Genomic DNA, 21,313 nt, shown 5'->3' with positions numbered 1-21,313 from the left:
TCTAACAAAAGGACAAAGTTGAATCTCAACTATGGTACTTTTAAAGATTTATTTTGTATTTTAGAGAGAGAGAGAGAGAGAGTGTGTTGGGGGGGAGGGGAGAGAGGGAGAAGAGGGAGTCCCAAGCCGACTTGAGTGCAGAGCCTGACATGGGGCTCAATACCACAACCCTGATACCACGACCTGCACCAAGAGTCGGACGCCCAACTGACTGAGCTATCCAGTAATTTAACCACTCTCTTCCGTGGCATGGTGAAAAACATTCCCAGATTTCCCATTTTTTATCAGGTAGCAAATGGGATATTATGTGTTAAATCACTCTGAAAAGAGTAAAAGGTACAAGAAAATGAAAAGTATGTAAATTCTATCAAGTACTAGTCCATCTAGTTTCTCAGTAGGTAATTTTATATTCTTTACTAATTTGAAGTATGTAAAAATCTTTCAATTGTAGTTTGCAGTTCATAAGACACAAACTCAGCGTTCTATTACTTGTATTATGTACAAAAGGTTGTTTTGCAGTTGCACATAAGATATCCTGTTTAACATAAGAAACAGAATAGAAATCTCAAAATAATAAATGAACAAGTCTGTATGCTTTACCAGCATTGGCTATTTTTGCTAAATATACTGCATTCATTCACTGATACAATTATTCTCTGTGAGTTCAGATTATTAAATTTCATGTGTTTCTATTTCTGCCAAATCGCTAGTGTTGACAACACAGTTCCTTGAACAATGTAAACTCAACAAATATTTCTTAACTGACCTGAGAATTAATTAATACTCATTAGTCAGGAATAATTTTTAAATCAGAAGCATTGAATGCCTGCTGGTATTTAACTTAATGTCTTGAATATTTAATTGAAGCTTCTAATAAGAATTAGAAATGTTTAGCATATGAAAATCTATGTGCTAAATCCTGGGGTAGGGAATCTCACACACATTCTTTGATTTACTCATGTTATTTGTTCTTTTACCTGCCAAGGATGAGTCTGAGGATGAAGGAAAGAATGAGAGAAGGAAAGTGAGGAATCTAAAGTCAACCAGCTGAAAAAGGCCATTTAGCTGCAGGGGAAAGTATCAATATAAAATATACATGTCACATCCATGGGGACATTATATAATATCACAAATGACATTAGAATAGACGAGAAGCAACAAAATGAATAGTATCACCATTATTACACTCCCCAATATCTGATCATCTTTTTGTCTGTTTTCTAAAGATTTATTTATTTATTTGAGGGGGGAAGGAGCAGAGGAAGAGGGAGAGACTCTTAAGCAGACTCCCTGCTGAGTGGGGAGCCTGACAGGGGACTCAATCTCATGATCCTGAGATCATGACCTCAGTGGAAATCAAGAGTCAGCTGCTTAACTGACTGAGCCACCCAGGTGCCCCTGATCATCTGATCCACAGAATGCTGTATGTGGTGATTCTCCCTGGAAATCAACTGGGGAGCAGCCTCAGGGTATAATGTTTAGATATGTATGGCATGTGGCATATTAAAACCCTGAGAAGCTTTATTAACATTGCCAAAAACATATTTTGGGAAATCTGCATTATAAGAGATTTTCTCTTAAGTTAAAAAAGGAAAGAATCTGTAACGAGAGAGGAAATTTTAAGTTGCGTGTCAATTCACTGCCAAGTTCACCTGTGTGTAGAGAACTACCAGAGTCTCCACCATCTGAACCACCAGAGCTGTACACATAATAGAAATACAATGCAAAGCACATAGGTAATTTTAACTATTCTGGTCGTCACATTAAAAAAGTGAAAAAGGAACAGGTGAAATTAACTTTAATAGTATATTTTATTTCACATAATATATCCAAGATCTTATCATTCAGCATGTAATCAAAATAAAAATTTTCCCTGAGATGGTCCACTTTCTCATTTTATACCTTATCTTTGAAATCTTGTATTTTACATTTGCAGCATATCTTAATCATAGGCTAAAATGTCAACGGTCAAATACAGTCCTAGCAAAACAAGAAAGGTATGCTTAATGTAAATTTATTTTACACTGCATACCTAATTTAAATCAGTAATTTAATTTAAATTGATCAAAATGAAATAAAAATTGTAAAACTGCATGCCCCCAGTCATAGTTAACACCATTTCCAGGGCTCAATAGCCACATGTGGCCAATGGCTGCCACATGCTGAGAGCATGGGTCTAGGGGTCTAGGGTGTATCATCTTCAGGGAAACAGAGTGAGCTCACAGCAAGGAGATCATCCACTGAGACCAGAATATGCTGCAAGAACTTCAAGCTGTCCCACAAGAAGGTCTGTCTGGGTCCTACACAAAGTAACCATGGGAATGGAATTTCTCAAGGAAGGGAGACAACATTACTTAACTCGTGTTTAACTGATACTAAAATGAACTGGATCACATTTTTTAAAAGTCTCCTCATAAACTATCATCCATTTAAACTTTTGATATCTGGATGTGTTTTAGAATGAAATGGATAATATGAATTCTTACTTTTATGTTTAAAAAAGGCAGAGAAAAGGAAATAAAAGTTAGTCTTTGGGACAAATCCTGAACCACAATATTGCAGATTTCCTTAACATCAAAAACAAAACAAAACAAAGAAAAGCAATAAGCAAACAAAAATTCACAGTGATGTTACAGTGATAAGTAACAATACTTTTAAGCAGATATTAGTTTTCCACTAAAATAATAATTATACTGTATTACTTAATTGGATAATTCTAGTAGAGAATCGTAGCTCCAAGTGGTATTTTTTTAAATGTTAACATGGAAGTCCTTTACACTAAAATGTCATAAAATAAAATATTTAAAATTAGAAAATAAACTTCTATAAGGAATATTTATTTTCTTTAGAAGGATAAAAAGTGTTAAATTTGAGAGGCACCTGGGTGGCTCAGTTGTTAAGCGTCTGCCTTCAGCTCAGGTCATGATCTTGGGGTCCTGGGATCGAGCCCCGCATCGGGCTCCCTGCTCAGTGGGAAGCCTGCTTCTCCCTCTCCCACTCCCCCTGCTTGTGTTCCCTCTCTCACTGTGTCTCTCTCTGTCAAATAAATAAATAAAATCTTTTAAAAAAAGTGTTAGATTTGAAATAACTGATTTTAAAATCTGTTCTATAAACAAAGGACCAAAAAAAAAAAAAAAAAAGCAACGGAGAAAGCCTACTTTATTTAAAGGCTGGATCCTAGAGTGCATAGGTGCAAGTCTGAGGGTTGGCAACTATATTTTGGAAGCCGCTTGACTGAGTGATGAAACAGCAGAAACTGATTAATCTCCGAGTTACAATGCTGAGTGGAAGGTGTTATTGAGCATTCTAAAGTGGCAACTTCATTTCCTCCAGGGCAAAGCACACTTGGAAAGGAAAGCTGCTTTACCGTAAAATAATCTATTTTGTAGGCTTAGGAGGTTTTAGCGGGATGACATGACTTAACCTTTCCGGAGTGGGCAAATTATTGTAAGACTCATAGCAAAACAGCAGAGTTATGTTCCAATAATATTTCACATTGCTCTGCCCAAGGTAGAGGTAAAAGAGAAGTCATATTTGTATTCTTATGGAAGCCTTCTTTCAGGTTAAAGATAATGAAAAAGTGACCTTGAAGAATAGCTGCTTTGTAAAGAGTTGGAGAACATTATTTAATTAAAAAGGTAACAGCTATATGGTGCCAAATAACTGGTCTTTGGATTAACCACAAAGAACTAACTGGCTTGACCATTTTATTTTAAAAACATCTATTTATTTATCAATTATGAGATTAGATCAGGTTATCTCATGCATGCACAGTTTCTTGAATAAATAATAAATATTAATTGTTCTTTAAAACAGACCTACTTAATTTTAATAGAACTTTCTACTGTATATATTGCCTGCTCACTGGTACTGAATATGCACAAAGGCAAGTCCTGTTAAGGCACTACCTTGTCAAATAGTTATGTCGCTAATGCTAAATCGTGATGAGAAATATACGGCAGAATTTCATAGATATACAGTGTGAAGTGGTTGCCCACCACAAAATAACTTAAAAGAAACTCAAACTAACTCAATGCTTTATTATTGACTATAAACATATTATACATATTTATACACACTTACATTTATAATTTAAATTACCCTCAGATGAAATTCATGTAATCAAGACGCACAGAACTTTTGCATATATAACAAAAATATAAATTTTAAATTTTGCAAAATATATTCATTTTTATTACTTTATCAGTGTCAATTTTTGAAAAACGGTATTATATGTAAGAAAGACTTAATCATTGCTGCATGATTCACAATGAAACAAAAATATTAAATGACTTAAATTTAATAATTAATGGCATGTCAGATGTCTTAACTATGTATCTGATGTTATATTCATTACACAAATTATACAACACTTTCTCTTCTTCTACATTAGAGTGTCAATCTATTAATCTCCTAATTATCTTTCACCGTTGTTACTAGCCTACATTTAGACTTTGGCTGTAACATAAGCACCACGGTTTAATAAGATGAAAGCAGATTTTATGAGAGTCTTGGTTGCTTTTTAAAGTCAATTCGTTTATGCTCTAAATCTTTCCAAAGAGATTTTAGACTCTTAACAATTTGTTCATAGTCAACTTATCATCTTTTAGATAAATGGTCCACACAAGGACAAAACTGCATTCTTCTGAAATACTCCTTCTAGCCCTGAGTCTCTCTGTGGCCATCTGCCCTTTGGATGTTTGTCTTCCTATCTAAGACCTTTTCTAGGATCCTGACACATTTCTAACTTCTTGAAGTCATTACTTTTCTAAGTGTTTATAGCCATTTTTCCTATTTTTAACTGGCTTCTGCTACAGGTTACCAATGAACTTTAGCCCCTGATTCTTCCTGACCCCAAATTAGTTGTTGAGTTTCTTGGCAGCAAAATAATAAATCTTCTTTCTTGTTATTGTTTTAATTTAAATGTGTTTGATCGTGACAAAAACAATGGAGACATTTCTTGAAAATGTTGAACAGATGATGAAGAAATACAAAGCTATGTTTGCCAAAACTTGAAAAATTCATGCATTTATGGTCAGCTGAACTTCAACAAAAGTGCCAAGAACACACAAGGGGGAAAGGGCAGTCTCTTCACTAAGTGGTGCTGGGAAAACAAATTTCCCAAATGCAGAGGAATGAAATTGGACCCTTAACTCACGCAGATCAACTCACAATGGATTAAAGTCTTAAATGTAAGACCTGAAACCATAAAACCTTTAGAAGAAAATATAGGGGGAAAGCTTCTTGACAGTTGGCCAAGGCAATGACTTTTTGGATGTGATCTCAAAACTACAGTCAACAAAACAAAAACAGACAAGTGTTATTACATCAAACTGAAAACCTTCTGCACAATAAAGGAAACAGAATAAAGAGGAAATCTAAAAAATGGGAGAAAATATTTGTAAATCATACATCTGATAAGTGGTTAATATCCAAAATACGTAAGGAGTTCAAAAAAATCAATAGTAAGAAAACAAATAACCTGATTAAAAAAATGGTCAAAAGATCTGAATAGACATTTCTCAAGAGAAGACATATAAATGGCCATTAGATACAGGAAAAGGTGCTCAACATCAATGATTATCAGAAAAATACAAGTCAAAACCACAATGAGATATCATCTCATATTCTTAGGTATTATGAAAAGGACAAAAGATAACAAATGTTGGAGAGGATGTGAAGAAAAGGGAACCCTGGTGCACTCTTGGTGGGAATGCAAGTTGGTACAGCCATCATGGAAAACCTTATGGAGATTCCTCAAAAACTTAAAAATAGAACTACCATATGATCCAAAATTTCCACTTCTGGGTATACATCCAAAGGAAACAAAATTAGTATCTCAAAGAAATATCTGCACTCCCATATTCATTGCAGCATTATTCATAATAAGGATAATAATCAGGATATGGAAACAACCTAAATGTCCATCGAAAGATGAATGGAGGGGCGCCTGGGTGGCTCAGTTGGTTAAGCGACTGCCTTCGGCTCAGGTCATGATCCTGGAGTCCCGAGATCGAGTCCCACATCGGACTCCCTGCTCGGCAGGGAGTCTGCTTCTCCCTCTGACCCTCTTCCCTCTCATGCTCTCTATCTCTCATTCTCTCTCTCTCTCAAATAAATAAATAAAATCTTTAAAAAAAAAAGAAAGATGAATGGATAAAGAAGATATACACACACAGTGGAATATTTATTCATTCCTCAGAAAGAAGTAAATCTTGCCATTTGTGACAACATGGATGAACTTGGAAGACATGATGCTAAGTGAAATAAGTCAGAGAAAGACAAATGCTGAATGATCTCACTTATATGAGCAATTAAAAAAAAAAAGTCCAACCCATAGAAGTAGAGAGTAGAATGGTGATTACAAGGGGCTGGGGTTGGGGGAGAAATGGGGAGATGTTGGTCAAAGGGTGCAAATTTGCAGTGGTGTAGGATAAATAAGATATCAAAATACGGACAAGAGTATACTTAATAATACTGTACACTCATCACACACCAAAATATGCTGACTGTGAAAAGATGTTGGTTACCTTAATGCTAGTAATCATTTCACTATGTGTATTTATATCAAATCATCACGGTTGTACACCTTAAATATATAGAATTTTTATTTTTAAAAACCTCCTCATAAAAGAAAAAAAAAGAAAAAACGTTGAACAGGTGATGAAGAAATAGAAAGCTGCATTTGCCAAAACTCCAAACTGGCAGAATTTTTTTAAAGTACATAAAACTGATTCAATTTTTATTTATGTCAAGCAAAAGAGAAAATGACATACTATTGATCCATGGAATATGTTCTATGAGGAGTTCTACATAATTTTTCTGCTCAAATTTTTTTGACAGCCTGAAGACATTGTAAATAAAATTTATAGAGATCCATCACCATTATTTTTAGAGTGTTCGACAGAACGCAACACTGCGGCAGATGAACAGGATACAGGTGAATGAAAATAAATACAAAGTGTTGCCTTTAGGTTCAAAAACTTCACTGCACAGATAAAGATGTGAGTGGTGGCTCTGAGAGTGTGAGTGCGAGGTGAGCAAACAGATTGACAATGCCAAGAAGAGGGTCTGTGGCTGCTCAAGGGCAGGTCCAAAAAGGAGAAGACTATGCTGGAGAATACAGTGTTCTTTTTTTTTAAGATTTATTTATTTATTTGTGAGAGAGAGAGAGGAAGAGAGAGCATGCAGGAGTTGGGGCAGGGGCGGAGAGAGAGAGAGAACCCACAAACAGACTCCCCGCTGAGCACGGAGCCCTACATGGGGCTCGATCCCAGGACCCTAAGATCGCGTGCCCTGAGCCGAAATCAAGAGTCAGCTGCTTACCTGACAGAGCCACCCAGGTGCCCCAGGTGTTCAGCTCTGACAGGACATTTTAACCAGAGATATTTACAAAATAGAGGTCACACAGAAGAGTGCTTTCAAAATGTCGGTCTGCCGATGATAAAAGAAATTTTCTCTAATCCATGGAAAAATGTGAGAAACATAAGAACTATAGTGTGCATATTTTTACAACATATGATAAGATTAATTTGTGGTCAAATATGGGCTGTTTCATTCTGAGATGATTGTCTTCCCACTTTTTAAGTGAAATTTATATTTTTATTTATGCAACGGAAGTGAAATTAGATCCACAATAGTGATTTTTTTAAATGCAATCACATGATTTGAATTTACTGGTCCATTAGATTCAAAAGTCTGGGAACTAGTCCAAAAAAGGGATACCAGAGTATTCAGAATTATTATACTGATTTATACACAGAGTATACAACACACACACATTTCAGGTCTAAGGAGAAGAAAAGAATGTGTTCCCAATTTCTTAATTTGGGACTCGGGGATGGACAGACAAGTAGATGCCTGAATGGTTTTCCTCTGATTTCCAATCAACTCAAGAAAACAAACAGCTTTCCAAAAGTTATCTTCCAAATTTCAGTGAAGAAACCTGTCATGAAATGAATTTAAACAAAATGGGAATGGAAACCATAAAGGAGACCAGAAAGGATTTCTGTCCTTTGTATGAAAGTGGGGGAAGAGGTCTCTCAATGATGTTTTTGTTCTGAGACCACGTGATTTTGTAGTTAACTATTTTAAGAAATGTCTTTGCACATTTGTCTTCTAAATTCACTGCAGTATTTTCATCTGCCAGTATTAATGAGAATGATGCCTTCATATACTAAGCTCTTAGAAAGGCTAGAAGATGTGCAACCTATGGAATAGTGGCAAGTAGAGCCTTCGGTCTTCAATTTTTGGTATTTTTTAAAACATCTTTCACTTTACTTTTCTGGGAATTTGTCCTTTTCTCTCCATGGCTCATCATTTTTGGTTTTCTTGTCTTTGTTCCTACTGTTGCTTCCCAGTTAAAATGCTCTTCCTTTTTTCTACCTGTTAGACTATCATGTATCTTTCAAAGTTCAATTAAATACCAGTTTATCAAAGAATGTATTTTTGATTACCCTGTCCAAAAGTAATCAGGGGCTCTTTTGTTGCATTTCATACCAAAGTGATTTCTGTTCAATTTATTTTTGCATACTAATTTATAAATGTCCAGAAAGCAGGAACTGTCCTCTACTTATCTCTGTAAATGCCACAGCTCCTGTAATGAACTTAGGTTAGTTCATTATAGACAAAACTATTAGAGCTGCTCAAAATTAATTTCAAATATGCTTGAGTGCAGGTGTGTTTGCACACATGTATAAACATGTAGGAGAAAAGTTACAGTCTACTACAGACTTAGGACTAACCCAAAGTTGCAGTTGGTAGCATTCGTCAGAATATAAAATCGTGTGCGGGACAACTAGGAGCCCTGTTACTTAAGGAGCAATAAAAATCAGACCCCGTAAATTCACCTGGACACAATTTTTATTTATATACAATTCTATGACAATATTATAGATTTCTACATAAAATATAGATGTTACAAGTAAGGAAAAATGGGTGACTACTGAGGAAAAAAAACTACTTTCAATAATATTTAGTTCTATTAAACACAGAGTGTCTAATGAAATCTTGCTTTTCAGGTAACCAAAGACATCACGTCTAATGTTTCTTTGTAATATTTCATCTGTGTGACCCCAAAGTAAAATCTCTATCTGCCAGGTGGAAGCTAGAAGACATTTTTGTGTGTGTAAAATGTTAAATTATTTTTCTGGGGGCTCTACGTTCCCAAAAACAATGGCAATGTTTAAAACCAAACACTAATTCACATCTAAGAAGAGTATATTTCATAGAGATGCAGAACAGTGCTCAAACTTTAATGTGCATAGAAAACATCAAGAAAAAGCTTCTTATGAATTACAACTTTGATGTAGTACTTCAGGGCTGCACCTGAACTCTGCTTTCTTCTTTTTAAATAAACAAAATAAATAAATTATTTAAAATATTTTATTTATTTTAAATAAATACAGTAAATATAATTTTTAAAAAATAAAAATAAAAATCTTTATTTTTATTTCCTGATGTAAAATTTCCTAGACAAAAAAAAATTTTTTTTCAACCAGTAAGCCAAGAATCCTCCCATGTTACCTGAAAACAAACAGAATTTCCCAAATCATATTTGTTACTTTAAGACCGTTAGGAAGACCTTCAAAAAAAAGTGTATCATGGCGATACTGTTTTTAGTAGATTCTGCTTCACATCAAGTTTGAGAAGGAGAAAGAGTGAGTTTAAAAAAAAAAGATAAACAGTTGATGAGAAAACATCATTGGGTAAAAAAGAACTCTTACAAAATACAAAACTGGTATTTAAGATAAACCACTGCCTCTTCACCCATCATGAAGGTCCTGTAATTCATCTGCCGTTAGCACTGAAAACCCAAAGCAGATGATGCTCTTGACTTCCACCAGTGGCACTGTGATGATTAATGTAGCTTTCTCTTTGATAATTTTGCTGTAGTCATTTCAGTATGCACAGATTCTGGAAGATTCAGATGTAATCTGTACTTCTCAGAGACCTCGATCAATAAATCATCTTCAGAAACACTAAGGTCACAGAGACATACTGAATTACTACCAGGTGATTTAACTTCTATTTCAATTTTCAGAGGTTTCTCATTCTGATCAGCCACAATCTTTAGTTCATAGGCTGGTCTCTTCATCTCCACCTGGGTCTTGGTGGTGGAAATGTCTCCCGCCAGATACCTTGTTTTGCTTGAAACTTGGTCTCTTGGCAAAAAAAAGCTGAGGAAAGGGACCTGGATTGCTCACCGTACTGCTTCTGATCTGCTCAAGGGTCAGGTCTTCTCTTGTTTTCTCTCTTAAACCCATGGGGTCAGTTTGGGCTCTGGTCAGATTTTGTTTCATCCTTTGAGTGTTTCCTTTTTATTCTAAATTTAGTAATATTGTGAGAGTAATAATAATAGTAGTAATAGTAATAAGTTCATTAAGTTGTCCTCAACGCATTTCATGGCCATCCATATTAACTGATCTTTCTGTGCATGGCGCTTTTCTCCACCTGGAGAACACCAGCATTGTAGGTGACATCAACAAACATGTACAATTCTGATGTCTCAGACATATCTTCTGGTTGGCCAGTACTTAGAGGTACTGGATGAGTGGTTGACTGGGGAGCTGGGGGAATGGTTAACTGTTCTTTTCCACTGACAAAGCTTGATAAAAAAAGTTTTGTTTTCTTTCATTTTCAGGATCCTGGCGTGCAGACAGAGCTAATGGTTCTAGGGCACACTGAACTGTCTCCCCTCTTCCAGTGGCTCTTGAAGGAACTCCTTAGAGCTCTCAGGGCTGCTTCCAGCTAGATCATCTTGGAGGTTCCAGAACTGAGTTAACTTCAGTGAGCAGCCCCTTTCAGGAAGACTCCATGATTGAGGTAAATAGGCCTCTGAAGTCCCTTCTCTTGGTCTCCTGATCTGAAATCTGCAGGTTTTCAAAGCTTCTCTGGTGATGCAACGTTGCTGGTCGAGACTGTACTTTGAGGAGCAAAGATGCAGAGTGTGGACTTGCACTTGAATCGATCATAACAAAATATTAAATTTGTTTAATGTCACTGTGTAAAAAGCATAAAAACAAAAATGCATGTAAAACAGAAAGAAGTAGATAAATCATGATGGACACACCACATTTTAATGTAAAGTAACTGGGAGCCCAGGAAGGCCAGACAGAGCTTTTGTATCTTCACAACTGTCATCTTAAAACACACATGCTTAACCATACTGCCCACCTCCAAGGATCCGTCATCATTTGAATTATTCCTGTCTCTCATAAGCCATGGATATCAATTTTCACAAGAACGTCTTAGGTCAGAGACAATCCTACAGGGTGCAAGGGAAGAGGGTGAGTGAGCTGTGAAAGCAACAATTAACCTCAGAGAGAAGATCTGCACTTCCTCTTTGCGCACAGTAAACAAGGACAGAAGCCTGGGCGCACAGCAAAATGAATCGTTTGGTCCCCATCAAAGGTGTACGGACCTGATTTTGTTGTAATGATATCCGATATGGTGGTCACACAAATCTTCACAATGAGTCTCATGAATTCTTTGTTGCCTTGTTAGCATAAGTTTCATATGAAAGGCTACAAACTGACATGTGTGTTCACTTCCAGTTGTCCCTCAGGATAAATATTCACTCAAAATTACTCTGTAGAGGAAAACATCAGATGCAAACGTGACTCTGGACTGAAGACTTACCTTCACACAAAAGCTTTGCCCTACACAGGCTTTGAGGAGACACCGGATGCAGTCTGTGCTTTGAACCAGGAGCAGGGTTGTGATGAGGCACCATGAGCAAGGGTGCAGCCCCTCCAGATAAACTCAGGAAGATAGGAAAGCAGCAAGCCCGTGTAAGAATGTACGAGCACGTCTGTATCAGCTATAGGGAAGGAAGACATTCCGTGGAGGTTGTCGCCGTGAGAGAAAGGGTCAGAGGCTGGTGGACAGAAGGAACATCACCATCATACAGAGCCTTCATTGGGGAGAAAGAGCAATTCGGAGGAGACGAGGAGCAACATATGGACAGCTTCACATTCTGGATTTCATTCCCTCCACAGGTACTAGTGAAAGTCTATTTGAACAGTAAGGAGAGTAGGAGATCTGTAAAGATGCAGGCTGAACTCTGAAAAACTGAATTTTATCAGAGAGGAACAATGTCAGTTGCCTGGTGGGGAACCATGGAAGTCTCCAAGCAGAGGCACGAAGGATGCTTGTGGGTTTTGTAAGAGACTCCGTCGGATGCCAAAGAGTCAGTGGGTTCAGAAGATATAGCAAGCTGCAAGGTCAGGACACTTATTTGCAATGGTCTTTTAAGGATGCCCCTTTATCTTGGTAGAAGTGGGTAGAGGAAAGGGGGCAATGCGTGCTTCTGAGGTCTTGCACATGAACCTGGTTCTCGTGAGTCCAGACCCATACACTCCAACTAGTCCTGGGGACTGCCTGCCACACTAGGTGCTAATCCCAGCCCTTCCACATTCACAGAAGCCATCAGCCAACACTCTACCTGTGCTTTCTCCGTCCTGCCTGCTCAGCACCTCCATCCATCCTCTTTGTTTGGTGCCTCAATGAGCTACCTTCAGTGGCTTTAACTTTTGCCCCTCTCTTTGAGACTTCATTGCTTGGGATTGCTGATCTCTTCCCAGAGGATCTGTCACTCTTCCCAGAGTGCCTTTTGCTCGGCCCTATTGCCTCTTTCCCCCAGCTGTGTCCTGCAGGGAATGTGGAAGCTATCCAGATACCACCATGTTCTGTAGTTTATGTAAAGCCAGAGCAGGTTAGAGTAATAACTTCTTTGTCATTCTCAACATTCGGGAGTGTAAACGATCTATCTTGTAATAATCTATAATTCTATTAAAATACCAAACTATTTCCCATTTCAATCAACAACTATTCACGACTAAGACATTATGTAAATAAATACATTTATCAATAGAGCACTAATATAATTTTGTTAATTTTAAAAGGAAAATAATTTTCATATCTTTTAAACACAACAGGTGAAGAAAATAATTTAGGCAAAACACTAATTTTGTAGTAACTCTGTTTATCATTCTTGTCTATAAAATTGTATCCTGTCACCAGGTAATGAACAGGGACGGTCACTATGAGGTTATATCTTCAGCAGACACAACTAGTTCTTATATTTTCTTGCTTTCCTAAGACACAGATTATCGCAAAAGAGAGACTGATACAGGCTGCAACACTGGCAAATTCTTCCATATATGATTGGTTTTGGTTGTTCTTACTAATTGTTATAATGGCCCCCTGCCACAAAAAAAAAAAAAAAAGTTGAATTTCTAACCCCTAGTCCTTCAGATTGTGACCTGATTTGGAAGTAGGACCATTGCAAACATAAGATCAAGATGAGGACAATACTGGAGCAGGATGGGTCCCTAATTCAATATGACTGTAGATGACCATTGTAAAGACACAGACACACAGGAGATGACATGTGAAGACAGGGAAGACTGAAGTGATGTGTCTTATCTGCAAGGCAAGGTAAGCATGGGTGTGACCAGAGGCTAGGACAGAGATTGAGGAGTTTCTCCCTCAAAAGCCTGTGAAAATACCAACCCCCACAAACAACTTGATTTTGGACTTCTAGCTTTCAGCATTGTAAGACAATATATGTCTGTTCTTCTAAGACATCTAGTTTATGGCACTTTGTTATGGCATTATAAGGAAATTAATACATGATTCAACGTAACTGATAAAAAAGGAGGTTCAATAGAGCAAAAGGGAAGTTCCATCGTAGAAGCAAACCAAGCCAAGTATGCTAGCCTCTCATCCTTTATCTCAAACACACCCACACGCATGCACACACGTACACACATAGGTGTGTGTGTAGTCATTGCATCAGGGTCAATTTCTCATTCTTTTCAAATAGATAATGTTTGATTTTCACAATGTGGAACGTTGTGTATATAGCAAATGGAACTATGGACACCCTGAGAAGGAGAACTCATTCTCTGGATCAAGGAAGAAGAATATTTTAAGTCAGTGTGATGCTTGTGGGGCAAGAGAAAAGGTGAAAAAGAGAAGGGAGAATCTGCTGAGCAGAAGAAAGGGGTCCCATACGTCCTCCCGGACCCTGGACAGACCCAGTTTATGTCTGTTCTCCTAACTTAACCGTTACCTTTCCTCTTCCACTCTCAAAAACATCCCGGTTTGAGGATGAATTACCTTTTGACATTAACAACAATTTCTAGTTCTTCTTTGTACCCAAACTACTCTTATCTTTGGTAAGTCACTGAGGATTCTTTGTAACATGGGAATTGGGATATTATATCTTTTCTCCCAAGGCCAACCATGAGATAAAAATGACATGAGAAATTGAACATGCTTTCAAAATTAGAAATATTATTCAAATGGCAGATGTTTTTATCACAATCCCAGCAAAGCATGAGCGCATAGTTACAGGAGGCTGTTTTCTGAAACTTGTGCTCTTCTTCCCCAGCTTGTACAAGTTATTACCCTTCATCTTGGTGGCCACTGCAGTATGCTCCTGACCTAACCCCTCGGCACCAGTAGTTGCCTCTGACTTGCTCTAATTAAGGAGAAAGAGAGAAGAGGCAGCTCGCGTTTATTGAAAGCCTACAGGCTTATAAGCACCAAACAAGGCACTTGACATATATTACAACAATAAATGCTGTTATTTCTTAAACTTTCATTACAAATCAGGCCCTGTGCTAAGCCGCTCGCATAGATTAGAACACTTAATGCTCATCACCCAATTTTGAAATAGTTACAATAACCCTTATTATAAATAAAGAAACAGAGGTCCACCCCAGAAAGCAGTGATATTTCTGAACATGAGTTCAGATTCAAAGGGTCTGATTCCAGGAACAATTCTGTTCTTTGGAGCTAAGTAACCTTGAACAAATCACTCTGCATTCCTGTCCTCTCTACTTATCTGTCAACAGGCTTAATCATAGTACCTCATGAATAGGGTTATTAGGAAGAGTAAATGAGTTAATGCATGTAAAGGTTTAAAAAGTGCCTCATACATAGGAAGTGTTGTGTCAGTGACAGCCAGGGCTGCTTGCTGTCATTAATGTTGTAATTAATATCATCAACATCATCATCTTTATGTATCCAAGGGCACACAGCCAGTAGGTGACAAAAGAATATTCAAATACTCAAAGGTATTTTGAACACTGACCCACTTATCCAGTCAACAATTATTTATTTAGTGTGTGCTATGGTGCCAAGAATAAAATAATAGGCTGGACTAAATGTTCTTCTTTATGTAGCTATTGGTTTGACTCTTGAAGCACTCACATTCTATAAAAAAAAAAAAAGTTTTAAGCTAATTGTTGTGATAGCTGGAAATGAAGGGTGCATATAGGAGCACATAGTAGGTGTACATCTCCCATTCTGGGAGAGTCTTGTAAGTCTGTATCTGAAAGTTGAGTCAGAAGTTAACCATACAATGGCTGGGGAAAGAATGCGGATGAAGGTCTTAAAACTGGAGCCTGAATGGGGAATGGGAAGTTTTGTGTGCCTGAACGGCAGGTTTTGAGATGAGTTAGAGAAAATCCAAAAAGCAGAGACAGGAGTCAGAGGAAGAAAGTCTCACAGAGTGGTGGCTGTCAGGGGCTGGGGAAAGAGGAAACGGGAAGTTGTCTACCTGCTTTGGGGTTGCAGTTTTGTAAGGGACTTTTGAAGAAGTTTTAGAGATCAGTTACAGAACAGTGTGAAAATCCTAGTCAATACAGAACTGTACACTTAAAATGGCTAGGAAGGTAAATTTTAGGTTATGTGGGTTTTTTTTTTTACCACAATTAAAAATAAAATAATAAAAAAGAAAGTCATATAGTTTCTTAGGGAATTGGATTTTATCTGTGTGGCTATGAGAACGGATTGATTATGAGGTTTTGAGAGAGAGAACTGAGGCAAGTGAAATCATCATAGAATTTCTAACCTCCAGAGAGGCTCAGAGGATGCTGCAAAGAATAACAAGAAGCACATCTGTTTTGATAATTTTTTAATTAATAGGTGTCAAATTTTATCCTAAACAAAGAAAAATGAATTAATCATTTTCTGGCATCCAACAAATCATTTGAAACCATTTTATATATTTTGTAGATGTCCTAAACATAATACAAGAGAATGATAAAAATGAGAAAATCAATTATCTATACAAATAAGAAATATCCAGTTAAAGTGCTCTTAAACCTCTTCCTCCTCCTCCCCCAAGAATTAGTCACCAGTCAGACCTCGAGGGGTAAAAATAGCAACTCCAGTAAATTAAGTATCACTAGATTCCATCTTCCATATAATGTCCACTTATAGCCTTAAAATAGTTATTTAGTTGTCCTATTATTATTTTCTTCAGACTAAATCACTGGTTCTCTAATTATCTACTTTCAGAACATCTGGGATCCTATACAAAGTTTTCCATCCTGAAATTAAGAAAAAAAAATGGCAGGCCTTCCTGGTTCACTGGGGAGAAGAATAGTAGTTGTGATTGTTTCTATTTTAAGTTTCCTTCAAAACTATTTCTTAAGGCTCTGGGGCCTATTTCTGCATGTCTGAAACACACAACATTAATAAGAAAAGCAGCAAATAGGTATTCCTAGAAAATATATAGAATGGTTTCTCTCATTGACTTGTGTACTTGTAGTTATATGCAGAAATATAATACACATATTCTACTAGTACATTCCCTACTATTTTGTATCACTGCATTAAAACACTGATAGTACACTGAATTATATAAATACCAGACTAGCAGGTGTCTGGCCACCTGGACGAGTTTCCCACCAAAGGCCAACAGGTCTACCTTACTTGATCACAAGCTGCCCCCCTCCTCTGGCACCCCATCCTAAGTATGTTACCTACCACTTTCTTCCTCCTACTTCGCACTGCACGTTTACATTGATGTGATCGTCTCGGCAATCCCATCTTCTTGGTTTGGTCTTTGAACCCTTCTGTTCTATGCCCTCCGGGAATGCTTTCCAGACAGCAAGTGCCCCCATTGTGGTGACCTCTTTGTTTCCTGTTCCCCCTTCTTTAGCCACGGTGGAAATATTATGAGCATATTAGGAGAGGGAACAGGTAGATATTGCAACATCATTAGGTCAAGCTTTATTGTATGTGTATATGCACACATACGCCCCTCACAATATCTGTAAACATCTCTGTCTGTGTATCTGTGCCTTTATTATATCTATGCATGGAAAGAGCCAGAAAGAGAGACAGAGACTTTGACATCAATATGTGATAAAGTACTCAAATGAAGGGACTGTCTCATCTAAGTTACAGTAATATAAGAAAAATCAAAAAAGGGAAAACCAAGTACGTCTGACTTTTTAAAACCAGCACCCAGAAATTACCATGATTATGTCAAAATGGGCCATTCTGTGTTGTCAAACATGTAAAGCCTAACACCTCATACTGAGAAGTCTCTTCCATTCCAAAAATACTCATAAGATGACCAAGATCAGTAAAATCAGTGGAAATAGTGCAAAACACCCAGGGAAAGACTGGGACATATTTCAGTGGAGTTTACAATTTTTCCAGCAAAACATTCTCTGTGCTAAGGTCAACTATATGATATCAAGTCAAGCTCTTTGAACAGCTATATTTGATTAGTAATTTCCCAGCCATTGGACTGGAAGAACCAGTACAGATTATAAAGTGATTTATCTCACAACTTGGGAATAGCTTATACACGGAAGACATCTAACCCCTGCTTTTCAAGTCAGTGCAAATTACTGTCCTTAGTACGTGCTCTCTAAAGCAAGCAATGTTCCTCACCCACTGAAAGAGATGTCTAGCAGATGTATCTGTCACTTCACTGAATGAGACGTAACCACTGCATGGAAATAAAATATGCAGCTAGGACTAGAATACCAGACACCCCACCACCACACTTGTAAGCCGCTCAGCAGAAGGATAGTGAAATCACAACTTCCTGCATATTCCAGCTTTGTTGTGTTAATCGCAATTTATGGATTTTCACTGCACCACAAATGTTCCACAAGCCATAAATCCCCATTTTCAAAATGCGGGGTATCATTAGAATGTGTGCTGAATAAATACAGTCCAACAGGGTTTCTAAATTTCTCCCTAAAATATTTATTTACCGAACAGCAAAATTCCAAGGTGATTATCTGCTTGATATACATGGAACAGGGTAGCTTTGTTATGTAAGTAATGGCATAGTAAAGTGCCATCTTATCTTGATTAGTTCCTAGAGCTTAGCACAGAAGCTTACAAACCTACTTACATAATATTTACCTATTTAGTTCCAATTATGTGTGTATGTATATAAATGTGTATGTTTCTGCCTATATATACACATACAAATGGTTACACTATTTAAGGACAGATTTTAAAATGAGAATAGGCTTAAAAATGAGGACAGATTTGAAAATGAAATTGAATGGTCTCTCACGAGACCATTCGGTAAATAGAATTCCTATGTTTATATTCATAATAAATGAAAATAGATGCTTTGCTTGCATCATTTATAAAACCTGGTCTCACTGAATAGTCCTGAAATATCATCTTAGTTTATTTAAGCCTACTAAATTATTAACTATTTAAACTAATGAATATTACCTAGATTTTGGGGGGTTGAAGGGAATGAAATATGTAGAGCACACCTATTATTAAGCCTTTATAAATATTTGAGGAACATATTATGTCTATGACAAATCACATCCTTTAGAGTCTCATCAACTAGCTGTTTTAAATTCCTCTTTATCTACGTCACATTAGCCTCTTTTTAAAAATAGCTATATATTAGCTGCATCTTTTTCTTTGTTCACTGTAAAAATAAAAAAAATAAAGAAGAGAACAATCATCCATAATAGCTCCATCAGAGGCCATCAGTAGTTACGTATGATGATTATCTTTCATCTTCAGTTACAAAGTGCAGGAGATGTAATTGCACATAAAGATGTAGCTAGGATGAGCTTTTTTGCAGTCCCACCCTTTCTACCGGGAGGGGACTGTGGCTAATGACCACCTGAGAACCTTGGTCAGTGTCACTGAGGGCAGTGTTGGTAAGATGAGTCTGTATTATCCCTAGAAATCAAGGAAATAAAATAGACACTTCTCAGAGTCGACACCAAACTAATGCAAACAATGGCTTAGCAGATGGGTTAGAAATGCTGCTTTGAAAAAGACTAAGTTGTAGATAACAATGTGCTCACCCAAACATTATCTTTTCTAAATCAAGTGAAAATCAGACATAAAGAAAATGAAGGATTAGGTCACTAAAAATTAATTTTCTTTCCAGTGAAATGGTGCTACAAGACAGGTCGAAATGCAGATCTATTAGCATTAACAGTGACAGGAGGAATACATCCTGAAATCTGCAATCAATTCATTGTCTCAAATATTGGTGGGTTAATGGTATGTATGAGACTTAAGCAGATGGATTATGGGTCAAACAGAATATTTAAGAATTGTGACCAGCCTATGAGAAGATTTATATTGGTATACATAAGACATAAGAAAAATCTCCTATTATGAACATACTGCTACTTCGTGTTAGAGCAACAAAGAGTGCTGATTCAATTTAAAAGACAAGACAAACTCCATTAAAATAAACTGATGGAATCCAACTTCTAAACTGCTGATTGTCATACATTGATTTCATGGATTCAGTTCAAAACAGTCACAGAAAGGCACAGGATGTGGACTTCTGCCCCATTCTTTGTTTTAATGGGCATCTGGTCCATAAAAAGAATCAACGAAAAGCTACAGAAATAAAAGCAAATTAGTTTTTGCTGTCATATCACAGGAAGAGCTCAAAAGCAACTCAGAGTTACCTTTACAATTTCATTTTATATTATGGCTAAAGGAAGCAGAAAACTAACAACAGAAAGAATTAGAAATTGGGGTGGTGGGGGAAAAAGTGTAATAGAGTCAGAGGGAAAATGCAACAGGAGAGGGGCAACCATAAAGAGAGACTCAGGTACAGAAAATGATGCAGAAGTACGCCCGGTGCGCTTCTCTCACATAGAAATAAAATAAATGTCACATGCGCAAAAAAACAGGGAAAAAATTTACAACATGGAAATGCACACCACATAACCCTCCAAGGTAGTTTTTCATAAGTTAGATTTACACCGTGCTTTGTGACTAGGTGCATAAATGGTTCGGGGCTTCCTGTTACTTGTCTCCAAGGTGAGATGAATGAATTCAAAGGCCGGGATTCCCTGTCCCTGCGCTATGTCCAAGTGTGCATAGGCAGCAGAGGCAGATTCTAGCCCTGTGTTAGTGTCCTGTGGCAATAACTGGTTATTAAATGCTATTCTAGCACCCTAAATTTCTCTACAATGGTTTATAAGATTTAGTTTGGTGATCCACATCAGAATAATCTATGGTCACATATCTATGTATCAGTTAGGGGAGAAGGGCATTCCTTCTGAGAAGAAACTCACAATCACATTTATACCTTAAAGTTAGGGAGAATGTAGGAATAATCACACGCTTTCATGTAATAGTGTAAGAGTTATATGGATGCCGCTATATACATGTGTGTGTACACTTGACCGTTGAACACCACGGGGTCCACTTAAATGCGGATTTTTTAACAGTACAGCACTGTAAAAGTATTTTCCCTTCCTTATGATTTTCTCAATAACACTTTTCTCCCTATCTTAGTTTACTGTAAGAATACACTATATAATGCATATAACATACAAAATATGTGTTAATCAACTGTTCGTGTTATCGGTAAGGCTCCTGGTCAACAGTAGGCTCTTAGTAGTTAAGTTAATAGGAGGCAAATTAATATGCAGATTTTCAACTACATCGGGGATTGGAAGCCCTAGCCCCCCAGTTGTCTGACGGCCAGCATATATATATATATATATATATATATATATATATATATACACACACACATCCCCAATAACGCCATTTATAATAGACATTTTTTCTGTTTATTTGTTATCTCACCCTGCTGTAGAATATACCATAAGACTAAATCTTTACAGAGTGTTTTTCTCTTTCCATGTTTCTATGTAAGAAGAGATCCATTTAAACAATGGGGAGACCTTTATAAAGAAAGAGACATGGAGAAAACAAGGATTCCCAGCAATTGTTACTAGGAGGTCATTCCAGCAAATACTCCTAGGGACCTACAGAGAGCAGGAGAAACAGGGAGTAAAACTGACCTGAATGAAAATCTCAGCTCATCACTTGAGTCCCAGGTCCCTGAACAAGTCATTGCACTGTTTAAACCTCAGTTTCCATAACTGGAAATGAAGTCCATGAAACTGCCTTCTAGGATTCATTCCAGAATAAAATTAGACATTACATCTACAGTGCTTTGAACAGTATCTGGCCTATCGTGAGCCTCAAAACATGGATCATGGTTTATTTCTAAAATTATGGTCCTGAGCTAAAT

At 37.1% G+C, this 21,313-nt stretch overlaps 1 pseudogene; it reads right to left on the bottom strand.

Moving 5' to 3' along the window:
* Positions 1-9,764: 9,764 nt before the first annotated feature.
* Positions 9,765-10,817, bottom strand: LOC148161798 (PIH1 domain-containing protein 2 pseudogene; annotated as a pseudogene).
* Positions 10,818-21,313: the final 10,496 nt, after the last annotated feature.

The sequence above is a fragment of the Eumetopias jubatus genome, unplaced genomic scaffold (assembly GCF_037043125.1).
Source record: "Eumetopias jubatus isolate StellerSeaLion01/CBP00866 unplaced genomic scaffold, mEumJub1_p1.0 scaffold_59, whole genome shotgun sequence".
In the NCBI taxonomy this organism is placed as follows: Eukaryota; Metazoa; Chordata; class Mammalia; order Carnivora; family Otariidae; genus Eumetopias; species Eumetopias jubatus.
This window is presented reverse-complemented; position numbering and strand designations above follow the sequence as displayed.